Raw genomic sequence first — 17,950 nt, 5'->3', positions numbered from 1 at the left:
TTCTCTGTTCAGTTCAGTACCCCATTTTTTAATTGGGTTATGGGAGCACAGGGGTGGGGAGGTTTGGGGAAATGGGACATGGGGAGAGAGAAGGGAGAAGGGGAGGATTGGGGAGAGTTTGGGTGAATGGGACGGTTGAGATGGAGGAAGGGTCAATATGGGAGCAGGGAAGAAAATATTTTGTGTAAGGAAGCCATTTTAAAGTTGGCAAGAGACTGGGCTTTAGAGAAGTTGCCAGGTGTCCAAGGGGATTTCCCCAGCTAGATCCTTGGGGAGCAGAGGAGAGGGTCCCTGAACTGGCCTTCTCCCATAGCCATACTGATGAATATCTTGCATAACACCATGGAACCTTCATCCAGCAATGGACGGAAATAGAGACAGAGACCCACATTGGAGCACTGGACTGAGCTCCTAAGGCCCAGATGAAGAGCAGAAGGAGGGAGAACATGTGCAAGGAAGTCAGAACCGCGAGGATGCGTCCACCCACGTAGATGGTGGGGCTGATCTAATGGGAGCTCACTGAGGCCAGCTGGATGGGGACTTAATGAGCATGTGATCAAACTGGACTCTCTGAATGTGGCTGACAATAAGGGCTGACTCAGAAGCCAATGTTAATGACACCAGGTTTTTATTCTCCTACATGTACTGGCTTTTTGGGAGCCTAGTCTGTTTGGATGCACACCTTTCTAGACCTGGATGAAGTGGGGAGGGCCTTGGACTTCCCACAGGGCAGGGCACCCTGACTTCTCTTAGGACTGGAAAGGGAGGAGGAGGGGAGGGGGAAGAGCTGGAGGGAAATGGAGGGATGGGAGAAGTCAGAAATTTTTAATAAAAAAACCTGGACTCTCTGTGGCTGACAATGGGGGCTGACTGAGAAGCCATTTATAAAGGCACTGGAACTTGTTTTTACTGCATGTAATGGCTTTTTGGGACTCTAGTCTATTTGGATGCACAGTTTCCTAGACCTAGATGTATGGGGAAGGGCCTTGGACTTCCCACAGGGCTGGGTTCCCTGCCCTCTCATAAGCAGGAAGGTGGAGGGAGGAAAGTGAGTGGGGGAGCAGGAGGGGAATGGGAGGAGGGGAGGAAGTGTAAATTTTTGAATGAAAAAATTAAAAAAAATTTACCCTCCTACTCATGTTTTCCCATTAGCTATTTAGGCTGTTACTCAGATTGACCCAAGGTAACATGACAATGACCCCTTATTTATCTTTGTGTGGATCATTCAAGTCAATGGTATGTGTCCTTATCTCAGAATTTTACCAATCTAGTCCGTTTGATTTCCAAGTTTAATATTTGACTATTGGTGTCACTGTAAGAGTTTCCAGAAAAGCCTCAGTCTCAGTTGAAGACATTCTCTTTTGTTTAAAGCTGCTTCAAGCTGATGATCCATTATCATGGAAATTAAATTCAAGCCTGTTTCTTAGCTCACACATAAGACAGCAGGCTCTTCATCATCAGCAACAGAGAGTAGGTGTAACTCTGTTAGCCTTTGTTAGCAACAGCATCAACAAATCGTAAACAGAAAATCATAGAACTGAGTTGTCTATGGAAAGCACTGATGACAGATGGGACTAGGAATGGAGCTGATGTCAGCTGAACCGTACAACACACTGGGGCCTGAAAATTTTGTATGTTGAAGGATCACACATATGCCTACAGAATAATCATTACTTGGGAATTTTGTATAAACTAATTTTTACCAAGCTGCAAATGTTTAAAAATAGAATTTTTCACAAATGATTACCAAGTGCACACTTTTAAGTTCTGTTTCAGTTATAAATCTACGTTTGGAAAGTGAATTTTACAGGGAAGCTGCACTCACTTTCTCTCCCACATGTTCAGAAACATATAATAAGTTAAAATTACTAAATTTCCCAAGCTTTCTCACTGAAATTTGAGTCAACAATTGTCATAATTTCAGACTCCTTTTGAATTGTCAAGTGGTATATATATACACTGAGAGCTGACAGACAGACAGACAAAGAGAGAGAGAGAGAGAGAAAGAGAGAGAGAGAGAGAGAGAGAGAGAGAGAGAGAGAGAGAGAGAGAGAGAGAGAATATAAAATTAGGTTCCATTCTGTCTGGTAATCAGAATAAATTGGACAGCTTAAAGGAGGTGTGTCAAAATTGTTCTAATCTGCATACACAGAAAGTTGAATAGAATATGGCCGTGGAGAATGGCCTTCAGAAGGTACTCTTGGCTAGAAGAGTAATAAGTCACAGGTTCTGAATTTAAAACTCAAGCTCATTAAGCATAGTTCAGAACTTACTAGCATCTAAAGTGACCTTTACTGCTGGTCCTCAGGAGTCCCTGCTGATCTTCGGCACCCCTTCTGGTTCTGTGTGTCCTTGCAGGGAGTTTTTTGAGCAGGCTCACCTGGGAGTTCCCTCATTGTGTCTCTGGCACAGTAGTACATGGCTGCGTCCTCACTTTGCAGACTGTTCAATTTTAAGAAACCTTGGCTCTTGGAGGTGTCCCTGCTGATGGTGATTTGGGGCTGGAGAGCTGAATTATATTCTGTGTTTCCATTATACCATATTCCTCCCATCCACTCTAGACCCTTTTCTGAAGTCTGGTGAACCCAGCTTATATCATAGTCAGTTAATGAGAAACCAGAGACAGTGCAGGTGAGAGACAGGGTCTGTGAGGGCTGCACCAGGCCAGGTCCTTACTCCTTCAGCTGCACATGGGACAGGACACCTGCAGACAAGCAACATCAAGATCTGTTATACATTCCATTGATGACATGCCAGGGACCCTCTCCTGAAAACCTGAAACACTTACTTGGAAAGGTGACCAGGCAGAGGAGCAGCAGCAGGACAGCCATGCTCTGCTAGAGACTGGTGAGAAGTAGATGGGGCTTCTCAGCTATGCCCGAGATTTCATCTGGAGCCTGAGGGCTGCTTTGCATTTGGGGAGGTTCCAAAAAAGTAAAAAAAAAGGAAGCACATGGGATGATTTCCACTCTTTCCTCAGGTGAACGGCATTTGTCCTGTGGTTCTTAGCAGTACTGGAGATGGAGATTCAGGAGCATTTTCTTTTTGTGATCTGGATTTTCAATACCAAACAAATCTGAAATAGTGTGAATGACTGTGGTCATACTTGGCAAAAAAATCTTGGCAGTGTTTATCTAAGTGTGTCCACATTCACATAGTGCAGGTAGAATATGGTGCCATGTCCTAAATGTATTTGACTATCTCTAGAAATTACAGCAGTGGAATTGGGCCTTTTAGTGTTCAGAAAGTCTGACTAAGGAAGCAACTTAAAGTTTATTCTCTTGGTGGCAGTGGAATCATTTTTATGCTCATAACTAACCTATAAATAACTGGTGAGGAAGCAGCTCACTAACATTTAATACATGTGATTTCATGGGTTTATCTAAGAGAAGATCGGAAAGACATATTTGGTTCCCACCTAACTTGGCTCAACCTATTCACCTTCTCACTTAGAAACATTATACCTGAGAATTGGTTTTCAATACCTCTTAGTTGATGTCAATCTATCATTCTCAAAGGATATTTTTATCTCTCTTTTTATCATGTATCAGAGAAAATCCCAGGTTCCTAAATATGAATGTTGCATTGGTAAGAGATGTGAAGTTTAGTTGTTTATTACACTTCTTAAAATACAGTAGTATGTACCAAGGTTTGAGAGTTATGTTATCCAAAGTTCCAAAGTAAAAAAAATACATCAGAGAAGCTGAATTATGAAAAGAAGTGTAGAGGGCAGACACAAACTGGGAACTTTCTGCCTTGCTGTAAAGACATCATTATAAAGAGTCAAATTTTGTAGATTTCTTCCATGGCTTCTCTACAGGGAAAATGAAGTGCAGAACTTGAGACAACCTGTCTAATTGTCACTCAGGGAATATCTGTCTACTATTTGGTTCATACATTTGGTGTCCCTTATTTCTGTGTGTGAAATTTTACTACAGAGAGTAGCAGTGATAGAGAGATGTCCTAACTTTAGGCCACCTAAAGTTAAGTAAAAATCAGCCTTCCTGGGCAAGCTGTGAGGGTCACTTACATCATGAGTGCTTTGTTCCCTCTGTGCTTGATGCTCTGAATGTTACAAGAATATTTATCAGATGTCACTCTCAGTATGTCTCATCTCGGGTGTATCTGATATTTTCATTGTGCTAACAAATTTGGGAACAAGTATAAGAGATCTAAATGCACATCTCTCGTACTATGTTGGGATCTTTGCATAAATCTAAATATTCAAATGATTTTGGTTTTGGTTACTGAAGAGAGAGTTTGTGTCTGTGTTCTGTACTTTTTTGCTCCTTGGGATTCCTTTTTCCATGAATCTGTAAAAGGAGGTCACTAAGAAAAATGTATCTTTAATGAGAAAGAGTTCATTGTAAAGTTATATATAATTTATAATTATATTATATTTGAGAGGTAAATTTTTATTTTTAAGCATTTTGCCAATCATGTTTGCTAATGTCTGGTGGACATATGGATACTCACTTAATGGGTCATGTTATCATAACAGTGCCAGATTGTACATGTGTGTTGTGGTTAGGATTTTGTCAACAAAATACAAACAATGGTCATCAAGGAGAAAGGAACTTCAGTTGTATGTAGCGGCGGTCGGGGGAATTTGGGAATAACCAAAAATAGTCCTTTTAGAATAAATCAGTTTTAATAAAGGGAGAAAATGGAATAAACTTACAAGGCCAAGGTTCCAGGGAAGAGCCACGAACCAAGAGGAAAAAGAAGAGGGCGGGCCTACCCCAAACCCGGTTCTTTTAAAGGTATCCTCCGCCCCTGGGGCAGCCATGCCCCTCATACAAGGGAGTGGTCACCCGCCCCAACATCTCCCCCTTTTGTCTAAATAAGACAGATACAAAAACCAAATACAGCTATATACAATGGGAACAGGTCATATAAAATTACAAGAAGCAAACAATATTAGGCGAGGAACATATAACAGAAATTTTACTAAACATTCTACTTCAGGAAGTCTAAATAATCTAGAAGGTAGCTACAATTATCTAATCTTCAACCCCATCAAAGATCTGAGAAGGGAAGTAATATTACTAAAGCAACGAGGAAACTTCCAAAATGTGCAACAGATGACAGAGACAACTGACTACCTGGGCAACCACACAAAGTCTTGTTAGCAATGCTGAGGCAACCAACTTTGGCTAAGACCAAACACAATCTGACATACCATTTTTCAACGGCAAGGAACCTTTAGTAGAACTATCCTATCCTGTCTTGGCAAGATAAGACAATTCTGTTTTATCCACTTATGGATATTTTGTATCTTAGTCAGTAGTGGAGATATGGGCTTTTCTTTGCCCAAAGGCCAGTTTTGCCAAGAAGAAGACAAACTACCAGTGGAGTGCCTTTGGTGCTAAACGTTCTCTCTGGAGTAGAGCGTTGTTGCCAGGAGTGATTGTGTCTCATAAGTACAAAACTCTAGGTTAGATTAAAGGCCATGTTCTACAGCTCTTCAAAGAGGTCAAAGATTATACTATCTATACTAAATATAATCTCTATGTGTCTAAAAAACCTGATTATCCTAAATATAAATATGACAAACATATAATTCTCAAAAATTATCTAACTTTAAGACTAATAGAATAGACAACTGTGCAATAAATGAAGAAAATGATTCCCAAATGTAAACAGGGTCATTACATAAATAATATCCGAGGTAGAAATGTACATTGCAATATGGTAAACAATGTCATTACATAAATAATGTCAGAGGTAGAAATGTACATTTCAATATGGTATATATCTCAATATAACAATTGTTTCAAACAGAGGTAGGATCATACTCTCATACAATGTTCAGAGTCAGCACCAATATAGTTTTCAAAAAATAAAAACTCACAAATATCAATTATTCCTTCAGATCAGTTAATCCCTCCTTTTTTAGGATAAATAAATATATGTATGTATATATACATATATATATATGTATATAAATATATATACATAGTTTATACCCCTGAGTCCATATAATACCTCCTTCAACCCTTCAACCCTGTACCAGCCACCAATTAGTGTCCCTAAACCTGAGGGTAAACTTTGTTGGGAGAGGGGGCGTCATCATCTAAGATTGCTTCCAGCTGACATAGGGGTGACTTTTCTTCTCAGGGGGTCCTGTGAAAGCAAATTATGGTAAAATACCCAGGGTAACATTTCATCTAGGAAGAATGTGTCTAGCCTCTGAATATTTTGAGGAGATCCGGCCAGAATGTTGTCAAAAATGCGCACTATTCAAAAATCTTTTGTGCAATTGGTACCAAAAAACAGGCCAAATTTTAGCGCTACAAAAACATGATGCCATAATAACCAGTTGGATTTGATGTTGTGGGGCCCCATCTTCACCCTGGAAACCGCAAAGATTACTAAAGAAAAAATTTGTTGTTTGATACGGGAAAGATAAGCATTATCTACAGAGACATATACAGACATATACGTGTATATATTTAATGAAAGGTTCATTAAAGACCGACACAGATATGAGGGAAGGCAAAGAAGGCAAATATATTAGTATCATTATTATTATTATTATTATTATTATTATTATTATTATTATTATTATTATTCTGTCCCCTAACATGACTCCTGATTTGAGAGAGAAAGTCTGAGAAATCTTTTATAAACAGGCTTGGAATTGGAGAGGGTCTGGGCCAGAGTCCAACTCCAAAAAACCAGCTCTAAATATTTATAAAGAAATGCATATTGACGCAATTCAAAAAATTGTTTTTCATACTCACGGAGCTTATCCAATGTTAATGCTGATCCTTGGTGGGTTGCAACTGGTTTCCATCCATCAGTATTCAAGATATCCAGGGTCCCTCAGATCCTTTGAAAGTGAGTGTTTTCCTGTGGAGATAAGAAAAGAACCCTGCTCCCAAACTACAGTTCTCTTACCATCAGTACGATCACCATCCTTGTGTATGAATTGATATTTTTCTTTTCCAAGGGGCTTCTCCTCTTCAAACCGAACCTTTATTAACTTTGATGGTATCCACAATTTTTCTTTTCCTGTGGAGACAAGAACAAAACCCCTTCCACAATGCAGCACATCCCCTGGCTTCTACTGTGAGGTCAGCACATCCTTGAAATAAACTGGTTGATTTAATTCAGCAGACTTTTCCATTATCCAATGTCTTTCAACAGCCATTGTCCCCTTCTCATTAGCGTTGAGAAAATTCAAGGTTATTAAAGCATTATGTTATCTATTTCTGGGGGTATTTTCCACCCCCTTTTGTTTGTTTAACATATCCTTTATAGTTCTATTTGAACTTTCAATGACTGCTTGATCTGTAGGATTGTAGGGTATACCTGTAGCATGCTTAATATTGTAATAAGCAAAAAAGAGTTTCATTTTCCTAGAGACATAAGTTGGACCATTATCCGTCTTTATTTGCACATGTATACCCATGATGGCCATAACTTCTAACAAATGAGTGATTACTGAATCGGCCTTTTCCAAGCTTAAAGCATTTGCCCATTGGAAACCTGAATAAGTCTCAATGGTATGGTGTACATATTTCAATTTGCCAAATTCTATGAAGTGGAACACATCCATCTGCCAGATTTCATTCCTTTTAGTGCCCTTTGGATTAGCCCCTGCAGGCAGTGACGTTTGGTTATAGCAAAAGCAAGTAGGGCATTTCTTTACAATCTCCTTAGCTTGTTGCCATGTAAAAGAAAACTTTCTTCAAGCCTTTGCTATTGATATGATGCTTTTCATGAAACTCAGAAGCCTGTAGCACACTACCAATCAATAATTGAACAAAATCTACATTACCTTGTGCTAAAGGACCTGGCAGACCCGTATGGGATCAGGTGTGTGTTATATACATAGGGCATAGCCTGTTCCTGATCATGTCTTGTACCTGGATAAACAATGAGGTTAGTTCAGTATCATCAGGTATGAATTCAGCAGTTTCAATATGTAACTCTTTCTGCATATTGTGAGTCAGTACCAATATTAAGAGTTTCCTTAAAATCCTTTAGCACCATAAGAATGGCAAATAATTCTGCCTTTTGGACAGAATCATAAGGACTTTGTTCCACCTTACTCACATCTTCTGATTTGTAGCCTGCCTTCCCTGATTTATTAGCATCAGTATAAAATATGCGGGCTCCAGTTATTGGAGCATCACGGACGATTTGAGGAAGAATCCAAGAAGTTCCCTTTATAAAGTTAAGCCTCTTGCTTTTTGGATAGTTGTTATTAATTTCTCCTAAAAAGTTAGCACAAGCTCTTTGCCATGGTTCATTATCTTCCAATAATTTTCTTATCTCATCAGCAGTGAAAGGCACTATGATTTCGGCTGGGTCCATGCCTGCTAGTTGACGAAGTCTCAATTTGCCTTTTATAATTAATTCAGAAACCTTCTCCACATAAGTTTTTATTTTCTTACTTGGTTTATGCGGTAGAAAAATCCACTCTAAGATAATATCATCTGTTTGCATTAAAATTCCTGTAGGAGAAATTTTTGAAGGCAATATGACGAGGATACAACTGAGTTCTGGATTCACCCTATCCACATGTGCTTCCTATAAGTTTTCTTCAACCATTGTCAGTTCTTTTTCTGCTTCAGCTGTTAATTCTCTGGGACTGTTCAAGTCTCTTTCACCATCTAATGTTTTATTTAATTGAATTGTCTTATCAGGTGTCATCCCAACAGGCAGTTGAAGGCTGGAAATGTCTCCCAACAACCTTTGAATGTCATTAAGAGTCCGTAGTCGATCTCTCCTAATTTATGCCTTTTGTGTCTTGATGTTTTTGTAAATCTATTCTATAACCTAGATAATCAACAGAATCTCCTCTCTGATTTTTTTTCAAGAGCAATCTGTAATCCCCATTTAGGTAAAACTATTTTAACTTCTTCAAACAATCTTTCTAAGGTATCCATGTTTGAATCAGATAATAGGATATCATCCATGTAATGATAAATTATAGACTTGGGAAATAGCTTGCATATTATTTGCAATGGTTGATTTACAAAGTATTGGCACAGGGTGGGAGATTTCAACATGCCCTGTGGAAGGACAGTCTTCTGGTATCTCCTGGTAGGTTGAGAGTTATTATAAGTAGGCACTGTGAAGGCAAACTTTTCTCTATCTTTTTTTTTTTTGGAAAGGTATGGTGAAGAAACAGTCCTTCAAATCAATAACTATGAGAAGCCATCCTTTTGGTAATAAAGAGGGCAGAGGAATTCCAGATTGCAGAGAGCCCATAGGCTGAATAACCTTGTTGATAGCTCTGAGATCTGTCACCATTCTCCATTTACCAGATTTATTCTTAACCACAAATACAGGAGAATTCCAAGGGCTGGTAGATTCTTCTATATGTTGAGCATCCAATTGCTCTTGTACCAGCTGTTCTAAAGCCCACAACTTTTCCTCAGCTAAAGGCCATTGCTTTGTCTATATTCGTTTCTCAGTCATCCATTTTAGAGGTAGGGCCGTCAGTATTTCTGGAGGGGCATCCTTCGCTTTGTGTTCTTGTACAGCCCGAATGGCTGGTTTTCGCCATCTGTAATATCTTTTAATGTTTTCCTCAGAAACATACGCTCTAGAGACAGCAGGAATGTTGATTTGAGTATTCCATTGCTGTAATAGGTCACGGCCCCATAAATTTACTGCAATATTAGCTACATATGGCCTTAATTTTCCTATTTGTCCTTCTGTCCCTATGCATTTAACCCATCTCGTGCTTTGCCTTACTTGAGATAGGGTTCTAATTCCCAAGAACTGAACATTTACGTCCTGTAGAGGCCAATATGGATGCCAAGATTCTGGAGTAATGATACTTACATCCGCTCCTGTGTCCAGTAGGCCACTTATGAAAATGCCGTTTACACACACTCTTAACTTTGGTCTTTGATCACTTATAGAAGTTTGCCAAAATACACGTAATTCATCTTTCAGGCTGTTTTTGCTTTTAACAGCAGGCATGGGGCTTTCTAATTGTTCTGACAAGGCATGTTCTCCGTAGTAACGGGAAATGACTGGACCACATTCGCCATGGGGGCGTGCAAGAGGCCCCCCATTGCATTTCCCACTTGCAATGGATTTCCTTGTCTATCTCTTGATGATCTGCATTCATTGGTCCAATGTCTACCTTTTCCACATCTCCTACATAAACCTGAAGGCTGAGGCCTCCTATTCCTGTTATTCCTGGAAGAGGCATTATTATTATTATTTCTGGAAATCCTTTGTCTGCAATTCCATTTCATATGTCCCATTCTGCCACAATTAAAACATTTGGTATTTTGATGTCTTCTTTTACCATTGGCAATTGCTTCTTCCACCCATGACTCTGTGCCATAGTCAAACGATTCAACATTCATTGTATGCAAGACCCATTTATCCGAAGATGCTGATCTGATGTTTAGAGGCTCAAAACCCTTTTGCACTCCACATTGGCATTCTCATAAGCCAAGGACTCAATTATTACATGCCTTGCTTCTGGGTCAGATATCCCTATTTGTACAGCTTTATTTAGTCTATGTAAAAAGTCAACAAATGGTTCTCTCGGACCCTGTTTAACTCTGATATATGATTCCGTTCTCTGTCCTGGGTCTTGAAACCTGTCCCAAGCCTTTAAGGCTGCAGTAGTACATATGGATAAGGTGTGTTCATCATAATTAGCTTGTTCTAGAGGATCAGAATAGTCTTTCACCCAGAATTTGATCTAGGGTAATATCAACTCCCTTCAATCTTTCCTGTTGTTCTAAAAGTCTAGCCTCTTGGCTGAACAAATACTTCCAGTTTAATTGAGATCCACTCTCTAGAACTGCCGATACCAAATTAATCCAGTCACTTGGTGTGGGTCTCATACTGATTGACCATAATTTTAGCATCTCCTTAACAAAGGAGCTATGTATGCCAAAATTCATAACAGCCTGTTTAATTTCTTTCAGATCATTCATACGGATGGGTTCCCATGTATATTCCTTGGTGACCTTAGGGTTTTTAGAACCAGTCACTTTCTCTGTTGTTATTACTGGGAAGACAGGCAAGGTCTTGTGAAAATTATCCCAGAGGGTTCTATTCACTGATGGGGTTAAGACTGTCTTTTGTACCTTTTGCTCCTGTTCATCAGAGTCTATAATTTCCTCAGTCTTTTCAAATCTGTTTACCATTGCCTTCTGCAATGCCTGAATCTCTTGTTCAGTATTATGTTCCAAGGCCTTCATAGAGGATTCAAAGATATGAAGTTTGTCCAACACTGATAATATCTCATCCTTGGCAGAATTTTCATGTCATGAATTGTGCCATCTTGTATTGAAATTCTGTCCAGTAATCTTTCATAGCCCTTTGATAAAGTCTTGTTAATACATTCAACAGTTCGAATCTTCTCAGATAATGTTTCAGTTCCTACAGACAGGAACTGAAATTTATGATTCAAATCAGCTGTTCCTGCCTCCATATTCTGCATCTTTTTCTCAAATGATAAAGCCATCTCAGAGAAAGATCTATTATTCCTTTCTTCGAGAACTTCAAACCGTTTACAAATCTCCTGCATGTTTTTCTCAATTGACAAATCCATCTCTGAGGAGGATCTATTATTCCTTTCCTCGAGAACTTCAAACCATTTATTGATGTGATAGAAGTTGTTTCCCAAAACAGTCATGCCCTTCTTTATATTTTTAACTTCTGCCTGTAAGGACTCTATCATTTTTCTATTGTCCAACCACGTTGTAATGAAAAAAAATAAAAATAAAGATGATACTAAGCCCTGTAGATATCCAACCAAAGGAAACCACATCTGCATCGCTCCAAAATTCAGTCATCGTGTAATTAAACAAGCTATAAAAATCTGTCAACGGTGATATTATCAGACATTTTCAATCAGATTATTTATTTTCAATCGAAAGAAAAATTACCTGTAATGACCGTTGTCTGCCAGTAGATGGTGCAGTGCACCTGGATCCACGGGCCGGGAAAATCAAAGATGGCGTCCAGGTGGCGCGGAATGAATGGTGTTGAGAGAGAAATGGCTCCTCTCTCGTCCTTCTGCAGAGATGTTGGTTCGTGGTGGCAGTGGCGGCTGAGGCAGAGGGCCGATTGTGCTTTTACAGGCGCAATCTACAATCTACAACTCGGCGTGGCTCAGACCAGTGCACGCGTCTTGATTTCCCACACTAGGATTCAGGCAGCTCAAAGTGGGAAAAAAAAAAAGAAAAACTGCCACGGACAACCCCGCTGAATTAAAATCAACGTTGAATCTCTGTAAAAGTTGCACAAGTGGGAGTTCTTCCATGTTGGCGGCTACGGCCTAACCCACGGGAGCAGTGGGCCAGCTGGGGAAATGGCGGGTGCAGGCTCCTGGAGCACAGGGTTGAAGGACGTGAGAAGGCATGCCCCACATTGGAGCCCAAATGTAGCGGAGGTCAGAGGAATTTGGGAATAACCAAAAATAGTCCTTTTAGAATAAATCAGTTTTAATAAAGGGAGAAAATGGAATAAACTTACAAGGCCAAGGTTCCAGGGAAGAGCCACGAACCAAGAGGAAAAAGAAGAGGGCGGGCCTACCCCAAACCCGGTTCTTTTAAAGGTATCCTCCGCCCCTGGGGCGGCCATGCCCCTCATACAAGGGAATGGTCACCCACCCCAACAGTTGTAAAAAATGCTTCTATCTTGTTGTCCTGCAAAAATTACAGTGTCATCATTTTCTTGAGTAATAATTGATGTGGGATGGTCCAGGAAGATGTGGATGGTGCCATCCATGGGAAGGTATTCCTGGGTTGTGTGAAAAGCATGGTGACCAACCATGGAGTGTGAGCTAGTAAGTAGAATTTCTTCAAGGTTTCTAATTCAGTTCCTTTGTTCAGGTTTCTTCTCCGATTTCATGTACTGATTTTTCTACATGATGACTGCAAGATAAGATGATATAACAGTTTACTTCCCATGTTGCTCTTGCCATGATATTGGTCGCATGTAAAGATAAAAAAGTAGGATAATTTCAAAGTCTTCTGTTGAAATGATGAATATAGGGTCATGGACAGTCTGGAAAACTGCCACAATTGCCACAAGTATAGTCATTTATTCAAACACACACGAACATTCTCTCTCTCTCTCTCTCTCTCTCTCTCTCTCTCTCTCTCTCACACACACACACACACACACACACACATCATATCATCCACATGCAGAAACACATATACACAGGATAACAGAATGACTTTCTGTCTTTCTTTCTTTCTTTCTTTCTTTCTTTCTTTCCTTTTTTCTTTCTTTCTTTCTTTCTTTCTTTCTTTCTTTCTGTCTATCTTTCTCTTTCTTTCTTTCCTTCTTTTCTTTCTCTCTCTCTCTTTCTTTCTTTTTCTCTTTCTTTCTTTCTTTCTTTCTTTCTTTCTTTCTTTCTTTCTTTCTTTCTTTCTTTCTTTCTTTGTCCCCTTTTACAGGGTCACTATGGTTAGGCTGGACCCACTATGTAACCCTATCTGGTAATGAGATATGAAGGCTATTCTTCTCATTGTTTCCCCAATGTCTAGATTAAAGGTGTGTTCCACCATTCCTGAACATCACATACAGTGGTTTTAAGAAAATAATTTGTAGTGGGAGCTTTCTCTCCCATTTATTATTTGTAATTACCTTTCTGAGGCTTAACATTAATTTATTTTTTTGTCCTACTACATCATGCTTATTATTAATTAGCTCTTACAACTTAAATTAACCCATTTATAATTTTCTATATATTACCATAAGACTTAGAAGTTGTTATCTCAAATCTTGCTTCCCGTGGAGCTGCTGGCATCTCCATGATTTCACCTTCTTTTCCCATGTATCTTTCCTGCCTGGCCCTTTTCTGACTATCTATTGGCCAAATCAGCTTCATTATTGGCCATTGGCAATAAAATGCATTCACAGCCTACAGAAGGGTATCCCACACAATCTCCCTTTTTCTGTTTATTTAAAAAGGAAGGTTTTTAACTTTAACATTGTAAAACCACATATAACTGTGGTATTATTATGTTTGTAATGTGACAAATAAATCTTGCTGAAGATCAGACTGCAGAGCTATGCCACGAGTTAACCATAGAAGCCAAGCAGTGGTGGAATATATTTTTAATTTCAGCACTTTGGAGACAGAGTAGACAGACCTCTGCAAATTCAAGGCTACCCTGGAGTACATGAGATGGAATCTCCCTAAAACAGAAACAGAGCTCAAACAAAGGTGATTCCAGCAATAGAGAGGTGGAGACAGAAGTGATATGACTGGGCAGAGAATGAATATAAAAAAGGAGGAGGCAGGAGTTTGGATTGAGTCTGAGGTTTTATAGAGAGCATTCAGTCTGATGATTCATAAAGACAGGATCGTCCACTCTGTTTGGAAATTCATAGAGCCTGATATCCATGGAGATGTCCCCAGCTAGTTCCTTGGGCAGCTGAGGAGATGAAGCCTGAAATGGCCCTTTCCTATAGCCATACTGATGGATATCTTGCATATCACCATAATAGCTTTATCTGTTGATGAATGGAGATAGAGACAGAGACACACATTGGAGCACTGGACTGAGCTCCCAAGGCCCAAATGAGGAGCTGAAGGAGGGAGAAGTCAGGACTGCAAGGGGTGCGCCTACCCACTGAGACTGTGGGGCTGATCTAATGGCAGCTCACCAAGGCCAGCTCAACTGGGACTGAAAAAGCATGGGATCAAACCAGACTCTCTGAATGTGGTAGACAATGAGGGCTGACTGAGAAGCCAAGGAAAATGGCACTGGGTTTTGATCCTACTGCATGTACTGGCTTTGAGGGAGCCTAGTCTGTTTAGATGCACATGTTTCTGGACCTCGATGGAGGGGGGAGGACCTTGGATTTCCCACAGGGCAGGGAACCCTGACTGCTCTTTCTACTGGAGAGGGAGGGAGAGGGGACTGGGGGAGGGGGAGGGAAATGGGAGGTGGGGAAGAGGCAGAATTTTTAATAATAAAAAATAAAAAAGAATTCTCTCTAATGGCTGGATCCTCTGATCTTTTAGAATTAACTCTTATATCTGACTCTGGGTTTTTATTATTAAGACTACTAACTAGAATTTGTGCTACATATAACAAAACAGAATTACAGTTACAATATTTAGTCTGTTTGTATTTGACACAATTAAATATTATATCATTTATTCTACCTTTGTGAATCTAAAGTTTTATATCTAATTTATCTTTTATCATATTTAATGAAAACTATAATTATAAATATTTTTATGTCCATTAAAGTCCCCAGAAGGATATAATAATACCTAAGTAAATGGGTTCTCAATTGTTAGTATCTTCCAAAATTCTACAAATGACAAAGATATCTGGCTGTTTAGATAGTCTCCAAAAGTTTTTTGTAATGTTGGGACATCCATCTTCAGCCTACAGGCCTAGAGAGTCTAGTGAATTTCTCAATGAAACAGAAAATTTGAAACTATCCAAACTATACTGGCAGATTGTCAGTCATTTTTTTTCTATGTCCTCCAGAATTTCTGGCAGACTCATACAGGAACCATGAAGTAATGACCCATCTTATTTTGGCAAGTTTAGCAGTCACTCTTCTGTGGGTCTTATATGTGTATCTTATATGTGTATTTTTATACAGCATACAGTAAAGCATTTCAGGCAAGAGCAGTTTCTTACTCAAAAGGCTTAGCCTTGCCACACTGAATACAAACTCCATAAGCAGCTTCTTCAGTGTCCATCATTCTCTTGAAATAATTGGTTCTGCCAGGAGCAGGCATGTCTCACTCTTTAGAAAAGTGTAATGTCTTAAAACATCTAAATTATGTATTATGTAGGCCTTTAAAGTATTTGTGGATTACCCATCTACCTGAGACATATCTTTGCATATCTAGGAAACCTATCTAATGTGACTATAGGTTTGTCTATTATAGATGACTGTTAATTTGTGTTTTGTAACAATACATTACATTTTAAAATGAACTATATAAACAATACATTAAACAACAGTAGAAATATATGTTATATATAGTACATTTATATAATAAATATATAATGGAAATATAATAAAATTGATCTTAAATTTATATCATTAAGTCAAAATCCATACTAATTCAAAATATTTTGAGATTAGCAGTTGTTTTGTTGGAATTAAAGTAGATTTAATAATCTACTTTTTTATTATTTCCTTGTTCCATTTTTTTCTTTTGAAAGAGATTTACTATGATCATTAATATTTATGACCAGGTCCTTTTAAATAAAAATAAATATTCATAGACAATATTTTGAGGATTTGGACATAATTTTTTTCTATACTATTTCCTGCTAATTGGTGACATTGTTAATCTCATGTTGTTCTTGAGAAAATTTAGAATTATGGCTAGATTATGGCTGTAGTATTCTATGAGGCTGGCTTGTCTCAGCCAGTTGCCTTGAAGCTGCTCTGTATGTTGGATCACTTGAGTCATTGCTCCAACTGAGGACTCTTTGAGGGTGATACTAAATCGAACCATTCTAGCCTGGAAGGAATCCACAGTTTCTGATCTTCTGGGGAAACAGAAACAGAACCTCTTTTCCAAAGCAACATCTCTTAGACCCAAATTTTGAAGTCAAGATACCTTTTATGTCCATTTAGCTTTGCAACTACAACAATCAAATTCTGTCTGTAGTTAGCTCATTAACAGTGAAAAAATCATAGAAAACAAAATAGTATACATAATTCAGACTTTCTGTGTAGTTCCCATGCTTATGTGTCTTATTATAATTTATTACTCTATTTTCTTTTTAAGAACCTCAATTTATTATCTTTAAATTTGTCTTTTAATTTCTGACTTTGTCTATCCTTTCTCTCCCAAGTCTCAGCATATTTATCAAACACACTGTGATCTGTCTGAAGGCCTATTAGACTGAATCTCTATTGCTTATCTGTTATCATTTTCTGACCAGGAGAGTTTTAAAAATGCTAAGCAGACATGACTAGGGCCAAAGCTGTGTATTTGGCTGTTGGCTTTTTTTAGACTTTCCAACATCGGTGGAGGTATATTCACTGCCATCTATGAGAGGCATCCTTACCTCCCCAACTCAGGGAAGAGGAGAGTATAACCTGGAGACTGCAAGCTCTAGGAATCAGTGGGTCCATGCTGCCACCAAGCAAATTATAGCACCATACCTATAAACTATTTTATCTGTATGAGTAAAAGCTAAATCTGCCATACAGCATGCTGCCCAGCTTGGATCTGCCTCTGTGTATGACAGCAGGAATCCATCTTGCTGTGCTCCAGCCTAAATACTGTGGTGTCTCTATACCATGTCCTGCATGAGAGACACAACTAGGTAGCTGTTTTTGGCACTGGTAATGTATCATAGAACCTTTTTAAAGCTATTTCAGGCCCTATGGAAATTCAAGAGCCCCATATTTGTATACCATTTGCAACTAGAGGTTTCTCTACCATCCACTAAATACCAAATTACCAGTCTGAGGCTTAATGTTATTTACAAACTCTTTGGATTATTAGTTCATGTTTATTATTAGCTAACTCTTACAACTTAAATTAGCCCATTTATATTGTTCTGTATTTTACCATATGGCTCATGACTTATTACCTCATATTTTAGTTCCCTGGCAACTGCTATATTTCCCTGATTCTGCCTTCTCTTTCCCAATATCTTTGGTTGGGTTTCCTGTCTAGTTCTATTCTACCTGGCTATTGGCCAAATAGTCAAATCATCATTTTTATTAACCAATGAAAACATAGTCACAGCGTACAGGAGTATATTACATATCAATAATTAATTGATGAATTATTGTTGATAAAATTTTCATGCCATATATTCTGATCATTATTTGCCTTACATCATCTTTTCTTAGATATTTCCTGTCTTCCAAGATTCCCAATTCCTTAACCAGCAGAGTTTTAAGGTTTTAATCAATTTAAAAGATTGACTTCATGACATTAATTTTTATATAGTTTATGATTGCCTTAAAATTCCATAATTGCAAATACAGATTCTCTTTTGTA

General features: G+C 38.7%; 1 pseudogene; it reads right to left on the bottom strand.

The window, feature by feature from the left end:
* Positions 1 to 283: 283 nt before the first annotated feature.
* On the bottom strand, positions 284 to 2,831 carry LOC119819847 (annotated as a pseudogene).
* Between the last annotated feature and the right edge of the window lie 15,119 nt (positions 2,832 to 17,950).

This window comes from Arvicola amphibius, chromosome 7 (assembly GCF_903992535.2).
Source record: "Arvicola amphibius chromosome 7, mArvAmp1.2, whole genome shotgun sequence".
In the NCBI taxonomy this organism is placed as follows: domain Eukaryota; kingdom Metazoa; phylum Chordata; class Mammalia; order Rodentia; family Cricetidae; genus Arvicola; species Arvicola amphibius.
The sequence above is the reverse complement of the archived record's forward strand: the minus strand, read 5'-3'. Positions and strand labels throughout refer to the sequence as shown.